General features: G+C 32.5%; 1 protein-coding gene across 4 annotated transcripts in view; it reads left to right on the plus strand.

The window, feature by feature from the left end:
- LOC118202263 (uncharacterized) overlaps positions 1 to 13,065 on the plus strand; it is a 280,122-nt gene that overhangs the window by 122,735 nt on the left and 144,322 nt on the right. For 2 of the 4 annotated variants that reach the window (XR_015040950.1, XR_015040947.1), the window contains one exon: positions 3,148 to 3,855. The exons of the other annotated variants lie outside the window; for them this stretch is intronic. The gene's annotated coding sequence lies outside the window, so the exon portion shown is untranslated. Of the gene's footprint in view, positions 1 to 3,147; positions 3,856 to 13,065 lie in introns of those variants that run through there. 4 annotated transcript variants of the gene reach the window in all.

The raw sequence follows: 13,065 nt of genomic DNA on the forward strand, positions 1-13,065 counted from the left end.
GTTTTCGGAGATAAAAGTTTGAATTCTTTATCCCTTTTCTAAACACAAAGATTGAAAAACGTAACATCGAAATTTTGAAAACATTTATACACTAATAGAAGGGAAAAAAAACAGAATATAATGCTTCAGCAAGCATGTAAATATCTCTATCACTTAAGTTTCAGCTATGTTTGCTATAGTATATTCAGGCGTATAAGGCGCACTTTTAAAAGAAAATGCAAGATTGAAATTTATGGGTACGCGCTGTACGCCAGCTATAAAAATGTTATGTTTAGAAATATGGAAAAAGTGATTAGAATTAGATAAAATTAGATTTCTGCGTGTAATTAAATGCTTTTTATTTAAGAGAAATAACATAGTTTATGTACTTAAAAATTTTCGTTATCGGATTCTGTTTCATTTTCACCTTCACCTCTGATCCATACTTGCATAGACAGATCCAAGTTCCTCATATACGTCTCAATCTATAACTTCAAGCACATCATCGAATTCTGTTTCAGTTTTGCCGTAACTTTTACTCTGATCCACACATAAATAATCATCTTTCGTTGCATCTAGACCGTCAGATATACCACATAAATTAAACGGGTTTAATTTTATTCCGTGATTTTATTATCTACTGACACACTATTTATGCACTGACATGACGTATTTGGTCTCCATTTGTAATTAGTTTTTTCACCTTCACTTTTGTTCGAGTATTCCACTAACGTTTAAAATATTCTATCGATGATTTATTGACATATATGTCTAATATATGAACTAATGGCAATAATCCGCCTGGATAAACTGTCATATCTGTATAACACTCTTTCAACAACATATTTGTGCTATCCGTTAGATGGAGGATGAACATGTCCCAAAGTATTAGACTTTCTTGATTATCTGAGGCAAAAGGAAGCTTTTGCCAAATATTTCTTATCCACAGTTTCACAACATTTTTCTCCGCCGATCATTTCTCGTGAATACGGATGAAAACACTTTCGGGAAACTGCACTTCAGCAAAGTCTTTCTTTTCAAGATATCGATGAGCTTTTAATTTCGTACGGTCGGCTAAGCAGGAGATCAGTACGGTGAGGTGAGATTTCTCGTTGGCCTATTGATTTTATGTTAACCGTTATTTTTCTTTCATATCATTGTTTCTTTATCTCCTACTATATCAAAACTTCAGGAATGACATCGATATTTGCAACACGTGATAGTAAATAAAGTTTAACATATTTTTAAAAACTCATCAAAGTTTTATCTCTATATTTTCGAAGCCTTTGAAAAAATTTTATCTCTTTTTCTCGGAGAACTGAATTATTCCGTGAAGTAAATCGAATACACAACCTCAGTTTGCTTTAGAGTTTTCACTTCCATTTGCACTCGTTTTTTCTATTTTTAAGGCAAAGAAACGTACGCTGTTTCTTGTTACAATTAATCCATTCTAGTGATGATGGGGATTTTCTACAATGCAGTTTCCAACACTTTCGCCGACGGTAAGCTATTTCATTACTTCTTTATGCAATACACATTTATTCTTTGGCGCAATAATCATTGTAAAATTTCATGCCTCTTCCACTCGTGTACGAAGCATTCACGAAAACCATCCTGCATGATTTCCATTTTCTTTCGCAAACTGAATGACTTAACATTTGAAACTTGCATAGTGTTTGTTTCGTTCGGCGAAAGCCATAACTGCTGGTGAAGAAAGCACTGGATGAACTACACTTCACTAAAATCAAATGTGATATCGTTAAGTCTTTGATGTTGACATCAGAACCACGGCTTCAAATGACTACAGAAAGAAGAAACATGACTCCTAATTCCGCAAATTCACTTTGGTCGAAAGTGCACTCTTATCCAAATGATGTTCCTTATTTCTCGAAGTCCTAGAATAACATTCTCTTCCACATCCAGAATGAATACAAATCACCTCCTACCTTGAAGAAATATTTTCCCCGATAATCATTTCTCCTGCGCACCACCTTATCGCTTGCCAAACTGCAATGTTTCCGCAATTGACATATTTGCTCGTGTTTCCTAAGGTATGAAATAATCAAGAAGAGCTGTTGCGAGATATGATGTTTTTGGTATTGCCAAACCACCATGTGTATTTTATTGCTTTCTTTATTTACTAAAGACCTGATGCATTGTAATTAAGCGATATAAGAACTTGATTTATATGCGATTACGTTTTCTTATACAAAATGTTCCAACAAGGTGCTTATGGGTTGTAATTTCATTTATTCAAAACTCAGTCTAGTTATATTTATAAAATTTTCAATAGCAAACGAAAGTTTTAAGAAAACAGTTTAAACGTTTTGGGTCAAGATACTTTTCAAAAAAAGTCTAATCCAAGAATTATTTATATGAGAAATTTTATGTAAAAACAAATGGCGCACATTTTTACGTTTGAAATTTACTGGCATATTCCATGCCAAATTTAGTAAGAGATTTCAGGTTTTTACCAGCTATAGGAAGTCAAGGATTTCTAGAATAATTTACAAAGTCAAGGACGAGTTCTGTCTATTGTTAATTGGTATTTTCATTTCCAAAATAGAACATTGAAAATTAAATTTTGAGAGAAGTCTTTTTAATTTTTTTGGCACGCTGCATAATGAGTTCATTTCAAAAAAGCTGAAAATAAAAGTATCAGTTTTCTACATTTTACTAATTATTCTTTCCTCCAATACCTAGACTTCATTTCGGAAACTTTCCTTTTGGTTATAAGAAATAAATCACAAAACAATTGACTGATGTCAATCGAAATCAGACGGAGATACTTATGTTCAAAATTATTTCATAACGAGTGCAAACTTTTTCCTCATAAAATTATGAGTGTCGGAGAAACATATGAAGAGCTAGGCTTCGTAATTTTTACAAAACAAATGACTTTAAATTTAAAAGTACCAAAGCGCAAACATTTACGTTTTTCAAAACACATTTGTACTTGCAAGTCAATGCCTACCACAAACGACCAAGATCCGGTCTGAACTTTTGCAGACAGTGCACAGACATGCGTTTCGAGTACCTTTCATTTTGGTTATTTGCGTATGCCATGTAACCTTCTCAAATATTCTCATGCTTGTGACTCAGAATTGAAATATCATTTTAACTGATATTTTTATGTGATGTGTAACAATAATTTTGTTTATTTTTCAGGATGAAGATTCAGGCCCCCTTTGCGCATACCGACTGTAATTTGAATAGCCAGTTTACAATAACAAGCTTAATAGTAACCGACCGTCATAGGAAGACGCCCGAGGCTTAAAGGAACGCGAATCTCTATCAAAGTTGCAACTTGTGTAAATGCAATTTTGACTTTTAAATTCTTTTATTTTCCCTTTCTCGTGTCAAAAATGTTTCTTTCTTCAATATTTAGTTTAATAACGTGAAACTTTAATTTAAATTTTTCTTTTCGCTATTTTTACTTTAAAAAGATTTTAAGTTCTTTCATTTTACAAAAGTAATACTGATTTTAAAAACTATAAATATTTCCTTTTGGTTTTTTATTTTAAAAAATTGCTTTTAAATTCTCACTTTATTTATTTTACAGAAATATTATATACTCTTATAAGCTAAACATATTTCTTTTTTGTATTTCCATAAATGCCATTTTTTCAAAAAATATTTTACTCCTTTTCATTAAGGGGTGTTGGAAACCCTATAGCAACAATGTTGAATTGGCAATTTTTGGATTACCTTTTCTGAAAATCTGCTGTTCTTACAGGCTTGAAGGTTTTTACGTAATTAAAGTACATCTATCACCTCGCGCTCTTACAAGCACGAGGCAGGTTCGTCTATGCGCTCGCCATAGTAGGAAAATAATCTCTATCTTTGAAATTTTATCCTCTAATTTATTACACATAACGGTACGCAATACACAATAAAACAAATATCACTAGTATAGTATACATTCAATTATATACATAATATAAGGCGTGCAAAACATGTTTTAAGTAATCTCAACTATATACATAATATAAGGCGCGCAAAACATGTTTTAAGTAATCTCTTTCCACACGGCATGGCTGCCGGTCCAATCGCTAAAGTACCAAGTCTCGTATTCACGCCACCAGCCTGCCTCGATCGGTTTTTCCGAGGAATCTCGAATTCTTTTAATACGGTGTCTTTAATCATAATATTGTTATATCAATCCATTTCATCGAGAGTCGCGATCAAACTTTTAACTTTTGTTTTTAAACTCTGCAAAATAATTTTCCCTTCTTCAGAAATTTTATAGAGATTAAGAATCACTTCAGCATGATGTAAAAAGAACGGCCATTTCTCAGCTTTCGATGGTGGGTCAATCATAACTCCTTTCATTATTTTCAAATGTTTCAATAATCGTTTCCCTTGCTCTAAGAATCTCCTATATCTTGATAAAAATAAGAACCTTAATTTCTCATTTCCACATAAAATATACTTTCTCGGTGTCTACTGGCTTTAACGCCTGACATTCGAATCATGTTATTAACAGACATAAAAACAATTATAATTTTCTAAGTTAATATGGTTAATATATAAATTAAGAAGGACTTACCTTTGATCCCGATAGTGAAAATATCGAACGAAGAGCACAACTTGACGCTGTTAACTTTAATCATGAGCACACTGCAGTGCCACGTAACTTGACATGATTACAACACGGTAATTCACATTATCCCTGATTTAACTTTTCATGATTTCACTAGGATGATGAACACTGATGATCCCATTTTACCACTCACTGGCTGTTAACTTTTTAGCACATCACGCTTTCACAAATCGGATGAATTTATTCGCACACATGGCCCTAAACGCGCCATTTTCTTTCGTCATAAAAATCTTCTCTCATCGTAGATCCATTCGTGAACTATCACCGAATTTCATTTTATAACTTTCAGTAACTTTTTACAACCATATTTATTTATTATTTTCACTATTTAGTGATTTCCTTTTTCACAATCTTATCCAATCGACTGCGCCGATTTGCACCTCGCGCCGTTTCAACTCCGAGGCGGGTTCGGTCATTTCTAATGCACTCGCCATAATAGGAAAATAATCTCGATCAGCTTTGAAATTTTATCCACTAATTTATTAAACAATACACAATAAAACAAATACCACTACTATACATTTAGCTTAAGTTATCCCTTTGCACACGGCATGACTGCCGGTCCAACCGCAAAAGTCACAAGTCTCGTATTCTTCCCACCAGCTTGCCTCCACTCTGTTTTCCGGCGTAACTACGTCCCTTCCTTTAACCGTCTTTCGCCCCTCGCGGATAAAATGTTCTGGAAACGTCTTTCGCTAAGGGAAGTAACATCACAATACCTAGCTGAATATACTGAAAAGAGCTTTTTTATCATTTTAAATTTTAGAGTATTTTACAGTATATTTTGTTACGCATAGTAAAATTTAGCACTGATTATAATCAAAAGCTCTTTTCGGCAAATATTTGGAAGCGTAGTAAATAAGGTATAAAAATTTCAGATACCTGTGAGCAGTAGTTCTTGAGAACAGGTACTACATCGAGTATAAAAAATCACGTTCGGGGGAAAACGCGATTTTATGTAAAAATTCTCAATTATCAAAGTATTCAATGACAAATTAAAGCTAGATTTTGTACAGTCCTAATTTTCATAGAGATTAAAGAACGGTGTTTTAAGAAAGCTAAAATTGTAGAGAATTTGAAAATGCAAATATCAGAAATCCTCATTTTATGAAATGTTTTGGCTTTCATCACCCCTTCAACTATTCTATTCTTTAAAGTCCTTTCTCTTTTTTTTCTATTCTGGTAAAACTTGATATATAAATTTAATTCTTTGTCTTTTAATTTTTAATTTTATATCTCTGGTCGCATTTCTCTTTAACGATTAACATTTTGCATTTGGCTTATTATTATTATATTAAAATTATGCAAAATGAACAAACAGTAAATAATGAGATGCTCAATTAAAAACAAATACAGATTTAATGATAAAAGGGAAATTTTTAATGTCATTACAAACAAGATTTCAAGGGGTTCAAGAGGCCGTTGCCTAAAAAAAAAAAGAAAACAATTCGTCGTTTCCGGAAGAAATGAAACTTTAAAAAATATTTTCGTTGTCACAAAAACCAAACTTTTTGAAACATTACGTTATTCAAACTCTTACGTCACTTCCGAGTGTCACGTTATCTAAGATGGCATAGGTTTCGGCTACGTACCCAAGCCTCTGGCATCTCCTGAGGGCGGTTGGTTACTACACCTGAACCAACGATAGTGAACTTCCGGTGATATCCTTCTGTCTGTTCCTGAATGAAACTGGCTCTATTTGACGGCACACTAGCGAAACACTAAAAAGTCATGATTTAAACGACGATGATTTGAATAATTTAACTGGAATTTTGAGGACGACAATTTAGATTAACTGCTGCTGATTTTTTATTTAGGTGGTCGTGAGTATATGGTTTAGTGATGAAGAGTATGAATAATTGAGTAGGATGATAATAAAACTTTAGGTGATCGGGCTTTGTATCTAGGTGAAGTTTTTTTATTCTGACGACGACTTCAATGATGATGATGAAGATGATACATAGGATGGTTTAGAATGACTGATGTGATTTGGGTGATGATGGTTTATCTTATTCTGACGATGATCATGGTGACGCGATATACATGATGATTAAAATGACGATGTGTATTAAGTGATTATAAATATTTAGATGAATTTGATGGTGACATAGTTTTGACTGATGACGATTTTATACATGATGTGAGAGTGATTTATATAATACTTTAGAGGAGTTAGACAATAAAGACGATGATTAAATGAGGATGAAGAAGATGATGATTTGGTTGATATTGCTTTCTATTTAGATGATCTGGAAGATTATGATTTATCTATCTCGACGATGATAATGGTGATGATGACATATACGACGGTTTAAACTGAAGGTATGATTTCGATGATGATGATTATTTAAATGATGGTTTTCAATTATCTGGTGATAATTTTATAATTTCTTTCTTGGTTATTCAGATAACAATTTTGATGGTGATTTAGAAGTTTGAGGTGATAAAGACGATGATCAAATGATACTGCTTTTTATTTAGTTGATTTAAGCTATAATGATTTATCTTAATTTGGCGATATTTTCAATGACGATGATGATGATAATATATATATATATGATGGTTTAACATGAAGATGTGTTTTGGGTAGTTATGCTTAGTTAGATGTCTTAGATGATGATTTAAATTTAGCAGATGAAGTTGATTGGATTTAGAAGGAAATTTATATAGATGATGATTTCAATGAGTTAGATATTTATTTAGATGAAGGTATATTCATTTGATAATGATTATTTAAACAATAAGAGGGTCGTCCGAAAAATTACTTTGCCGTAAACCATAAAAACAAAGTCTTATTACCTGGAAAGATCTATTGCAAAAGATACAGCTATATTTCTGCTACTTCTCAGCATAAGAAACATCGGAACTATACCAATTGTCATAGCGTCGGTTACCTATTTCCATTAGAGTGTCATAGAAGTCTGTCGCCTGGGAAGAAAGGCAGCCCGTCACATTTGTCTGCAACATTTCACCTGTAGGAAAGTGTGCCCAGACAAGAACGTCTTCAGGTGCAATAACACGTGGAAGTACTTAACAGCAAGATCGAAGCCATAGAATGGATGGTCAGACATCTCCCAGCGAAACGTCTGCAACATATATTTTGTGGAATTCCCCGTATGCGTCCGATGTTGTCGTAGGACACCACAACACCAGCACTGAGCATCCCAAACCATTTGTTCTGAATGGCTCTTCAGATGTTCTCTAGTAAAGCGCAATAAAGATCAGCTTTCACCGGAGCACCACTCGCCAATACGTCAATGAGCAGAATGCCTTTACTATCCCTTCAATTTCCGTGCATAGACTGAGGATCGTCCGGCGCGTGGATCCCTGTGACGCCAATCAATTGTGAGTTGCTGTTTTCTGTGGTGAAGTGAGCTACCCACATCTCATCACCTGTAACGATTCTGTTAAATTGCGTTCAATAAACTGATTTATGTATCTGCTGCCTCTAGTTCTTTGTGTTTAAGTTTTGAGTATTCGAAATGGAACTCAAATACAATCAATCATATATATAGATTACATATCAATTCATATATTTGAATTAAATACATATTTACTTACCGGCCCGAAACTTTCTTAACACGTTGAGTGCGGCGCCGGTCTCTGGGGATTGACAGTGAACTTTCCGTGTGGCCGGCGTCGGTCCCTGGGAACCGGCACTGGAATTTTCGTTTGCCTGGCGTCGTTCCACGGAACCGACAGTATAAGTTAAAAAATAAATATAGTCTCAATGAAATGTGATCAAATTTAGCATTAATGAAATGTATTGAAACATTCTAAACAAAAACACGGCTTAGCTTTAAGGCTTAGCTCGCTGCCGGCTGAACGGAAAGGACAGCAAATTCGGCGCCGAACTCAGCGTCTTAATTAGAAAGCTACCGCTCGGCCTTAAAAACGCACAGCAGTTTGGTTTAAATAACCATTGATAACACTATTCTATAACGTTCTTTCTATAACGTTCTTTCTATAACGTATTATTCTATAACGTTCTTTGTACGTTAAAGTACATATAGCACAAGAGTGTGCAAGGAAACTGATATATAACAAATTTATTTAATATTTTTCGTATAATAAGGATAATTTCAAACTGTAATCATAATTCTAAAAATCCATGACATTATCGAATTGAGACCTGTTTCGATGTCAGATATATCTCGTAATGAAATCTGATATTTTTTGAAATTTAACAACTAATTTTTCGAGGTATTTGACAGTCCAATCTGTATAAGTTTCATTTATTTGTTTAAATGTTTGTAAAGTGTTATCACAGATTTTCATAAAAAAGGGTGTGAGAGATAATTGATAAAATTGATAGATAGAAATGGAGGGAAAGTATGCATTTGTTCAGAAACATAAACGTAGTATTTGTGAGATTTCTCGCACAGCCAAATTATAATTGTTTTGTTATTTCTTTTTTTTTTCATATTTAATTCTTTTAAATTAATTTCTCAAAGTTTGTCATAATTTATGTGACTCAACTAGGTACGAAAAATTGATTCGGAATGTAAAAGAAATATATGTATTCTGTAACATTATTTTTTGTAAAGTTTAATTTTTTTTAATTAACAAGGTCTGTAACCAATGTTTGCACTTATTTAATGCACGGAGTTCCAAGCAGTTTCACTCATCATCCTACAAGCTGCAATAAACACAAAAACACAACTCTGAAAATGAAATATTCTAACAAGGATTGTAAAGCCAAAGGCATATAACTAGTCTCCTCTGTATGCTCAGATCATTCAATATGATTTCTCTCACAGCTTATACATTTTCAGATGAGTTACTCACGTTCGTTTTTAAAGGTAATCAAAATAATGTAAAACTGCAATTAAAAAGATTAAAATTTCGACAAATTGACTAAATGAAATATATATTCGCTGGTCGCTTAAAATTGCTTCAACAGTACCTAGTTCCAAATTGCAAGATGGGTATTCCACACACGGATAATCGAGAATTAGTATAACATTCTACAGCAAAACATTGCAAATTCCGTGCTTTTTTCATATAATGCATTCATGCTGTCAGATTTATTATATCTAATCTTATAATATTATTGTAAAATTACGGCCGGTAGAAATCATTCCTTGAAAATGAAGGCCCCTTGCCACCTTCTTGATGACTAATTTCAAATGGATAATTCAAACGTGGCGAAAAGAGAAATATTAAAATTTTCAAAAATTCGTGTTTACGGTTTTTTAATACCTAGATTTACCACTGCTAACTAATATTATGATATAATAATATATTAATAATTAGTCAAATGAAATTTATGTGGCTTCGTGTCAAATACTTGGTATTTTTAACGCTGTGTTTGAGCAAAAACAGAATATTGTTTATTTAAGCTATAATAAACATCCTACAGTAACATTTAGTTATTGTACATTGTTTTTTATCAGCACTTACGAGCTGAAGTTTCGTCTTATTAAACTATCCATATTGGTGTTTTTCATGCTCCTATATTGTTTTTGTATATAAATAATGGAAATTACAATTGGGATGATCAGTTCCATAAAACTCTCAGTATTCTGCAATCCTAACCACATGACCAATGGTGCCCCAAACATACAAGAAACAAACAGGTATTTACAAGTAGGAATGATTTTCGAAACGTTTGCTTAAACTCAAAACAAAATAAAACAAAAGGGTCGAATCAAAATGTTAATGTTTCATAAAAATGTGCAGGATAATGTTAGATGTAAAGCCTGTTTTCGTTTCCCTGGCAGACGTACTAGGAAGTTTCATAAATGAAAGTTTTCTCTTTTGGTGGGATAGTGGCTGTGACCTATACATCGAGCATTCATTGCTGGACAGTACGTGTATAATTACAGATAGATAGAGATAAGTAATTAATAGAGTATTTGACATATATAAACTCATCATTCAGATCTTCGAAAGTGTTCAAATAGTAAAAACACGATACCGTATGCTTTCACCACTTCACTTATGATGTAGACTATGCCCATATGAGGTACTTCTCCCTGTTAGAGTTAACTAAATCTTAGCTATTGAAATATAGCATTTTCAAATTCTTTCCATTTGAATTTAACATGAATAATTTTACTCTGATCTCTCTCTTTCTTTTCTGTTTGTTTCTTACTTCTAGCCATCTATATCCAGTTCTATATCTTCTACTTGTGCCTCTGATATTTAATGTAACGGCATTTTGCTTTAGAGTAAATAGATTTAAATTAATTAAAAATTACATTCCTATTTTCAAAATACTTTTATTAATATTTCAAGGTAAACATTTTGATATTCGTCAAATGGAACTCGAACCTAAAATTTAATTTTTATTAAATCTTTAATCTATTTCCAGCACTATGCATAAAAATGCCCTTTCTTGTTAAAATAACGAAACTGATTTTAGATTTACTAGTAATGAATCAAATTGCAAATTGCTTAGTTGACATTTTTCAGCTCTCAGAGTACATTCCATTTAACTATGCAGTAAATCGAATGATTGTTTGCAGTTAACAATATGTAAAAAGCTGTTTGGGCCAGGTCGAGAAACAGGTGGTTTACATCTGGAGGAAACGAATTTTTGACAATGTCTATATACTATATATAAACGAATAATTAGAAACTTCCGCGTAATGCTCTTATGAAATAATTCACTGTATATTAGAAAAGTACGAGAAACAGACGCATATTTTTTCAAATGAAAAAAATCGAAAAATTATGTGCTTACTAAAATCAAAAATCTCAGGCGAACAACAAATAAGGCCTTGTAAGGCCTTATGTATTGTTCCTTATAAGTTATGTGAATTTCCTTATAAGGCCTATTAAATTATACACACTTTTTGCTGCTGATCATTTAAATTTATTTCTTCGAATTGCTCTTTCAAACTTGAATACCCGATTCCTAAAAGAAAGTTGCTGATTTTGAAATAATGTATACTGCTTAATTTTGGTCGTGCGTTTATGAATTTTTTCTAATTTTATTTCTTTATTAGCGGAAGTACCCGATGTCAATTAAGTTAGATTGAAAGCAATGTATCTAACAACAGAGAGAACGATACCGTTGTAATCCTTCTCTAACGATGTAAAAAATACGATTCATAGTTATACATTTTTCAGTCTGGTGCGATATGCAACCCCACATAAAAAATTTCGATAGAAAAATATAATTCTCTCTCATTGTATCAGAAGCAATGTCACTCAGCTTTTAGTGATTTTCGTCTTTCTAATCAAATGGCCATAACAGCTCAAGTTCCATCCAATATTTCACCTATATTCAACTTTAGTCGATTCAATGTCGCAAAATATTTATCATAATTGATGAGAAATCAATAACGCAAACAAACAAACAAACACACAAACAGACATTCTTCTTTATATATATAGGTTATGTAAAATTGACAATTTTTTTTATTAACAAAATGTAAGATTTGCAAGCGAGCAGTAGCAACACTTTTCGAAATAAAACAATTCTATCTTCAACGCCCGAGACTGTTACCACTAGGAAAAATGAGTGCGAAAATTAGAACTTTCAGAATTTTTAATTAGTATTTTCGCTCATGAAAGTGGTTAAGATGAGAATAGTCGAAATGGCTTCCCTCGAATTTTCGGAATCGGGAATAACGTATTTAATGTTTGGGAAAGCTATTTTTATTTCATCTTTTATCTATTTTCGTATTTTAACAAACTCTAGGATTTGAAAGAGAGCAATGGTAACAACTTTCGAAATAAAGCAGATTTTCGTCTCCAGCTTGCGAGACTGTTGCCACTCGAAAAATGAGAAAGAAAATTATCGTTTTTCCGAGTTTTTATTTATGGCTCTGATTTTAGCTACTTTTTTTTTTTTTTTTTTTTTTTTTTTTTTTTTTTTTTTTTTTGAGAAACGTGACGTCGACCTAATTGTAGAATGTTTGGTGGTGATAGCTATAGTAGTGACCGAGTTATGAGAGGACAAACACACAAACTTTCTTCTTTATATACTATATAGATAACAAGTATGAAACTTTCCCAAATGTAAGTATACGAACCGCGAGACTGTATTAAAATTTGGATTTACTTATTTGTCAAAAAAGAATTTTTTTAAAAATTTGACATCGCCAAAACATGAATATTTTCGTGATTTAAAAACATTTCCATAACTGGAAGTATATTACTACAAGCAACGATCGCAAAAATAAAGGTCGTGTAGGGACTTTTAAGCCGGATAAAGGATGTTGGTGTACATATACGTGAGCATATACATATATGGTTGGTACAGCTAACCTGCAATATAAAGAGAGAAGCAAGCCTACTCTTTAGAAAATTTCAATATTCTTCGGCTAATCGTTTTTGAGTTATGCGAGATACATACACACATATATTATATCTACATACATACAGAGAACACGAAAAAATCCCTTTTAAATGCATTATAAAATATACTATGAAAAGGAAGAAGTCTTTATTCTGTCCGTATGAGATGTCGCACAAAAATCATCCAAATGGATTCAGATATGGACAAAATGGATATTTCCACTGAAATGTGA

This window comes from Stegodyphus dumicola, chromosome 5, assembly GCF_044657685.1.
Source record: "Stegodyphus dumicola isolate Sdum_Otavi_A_Nest chromosome 5, ASM4465768v1".
In the NCBI taxonomy this organism is placed as follows: Eukaryota; Metazoa; Arthropoda; class Arachnida; order Araneae; family Eresidae; genus Stegodyphus; species Stegodyphus dumicola.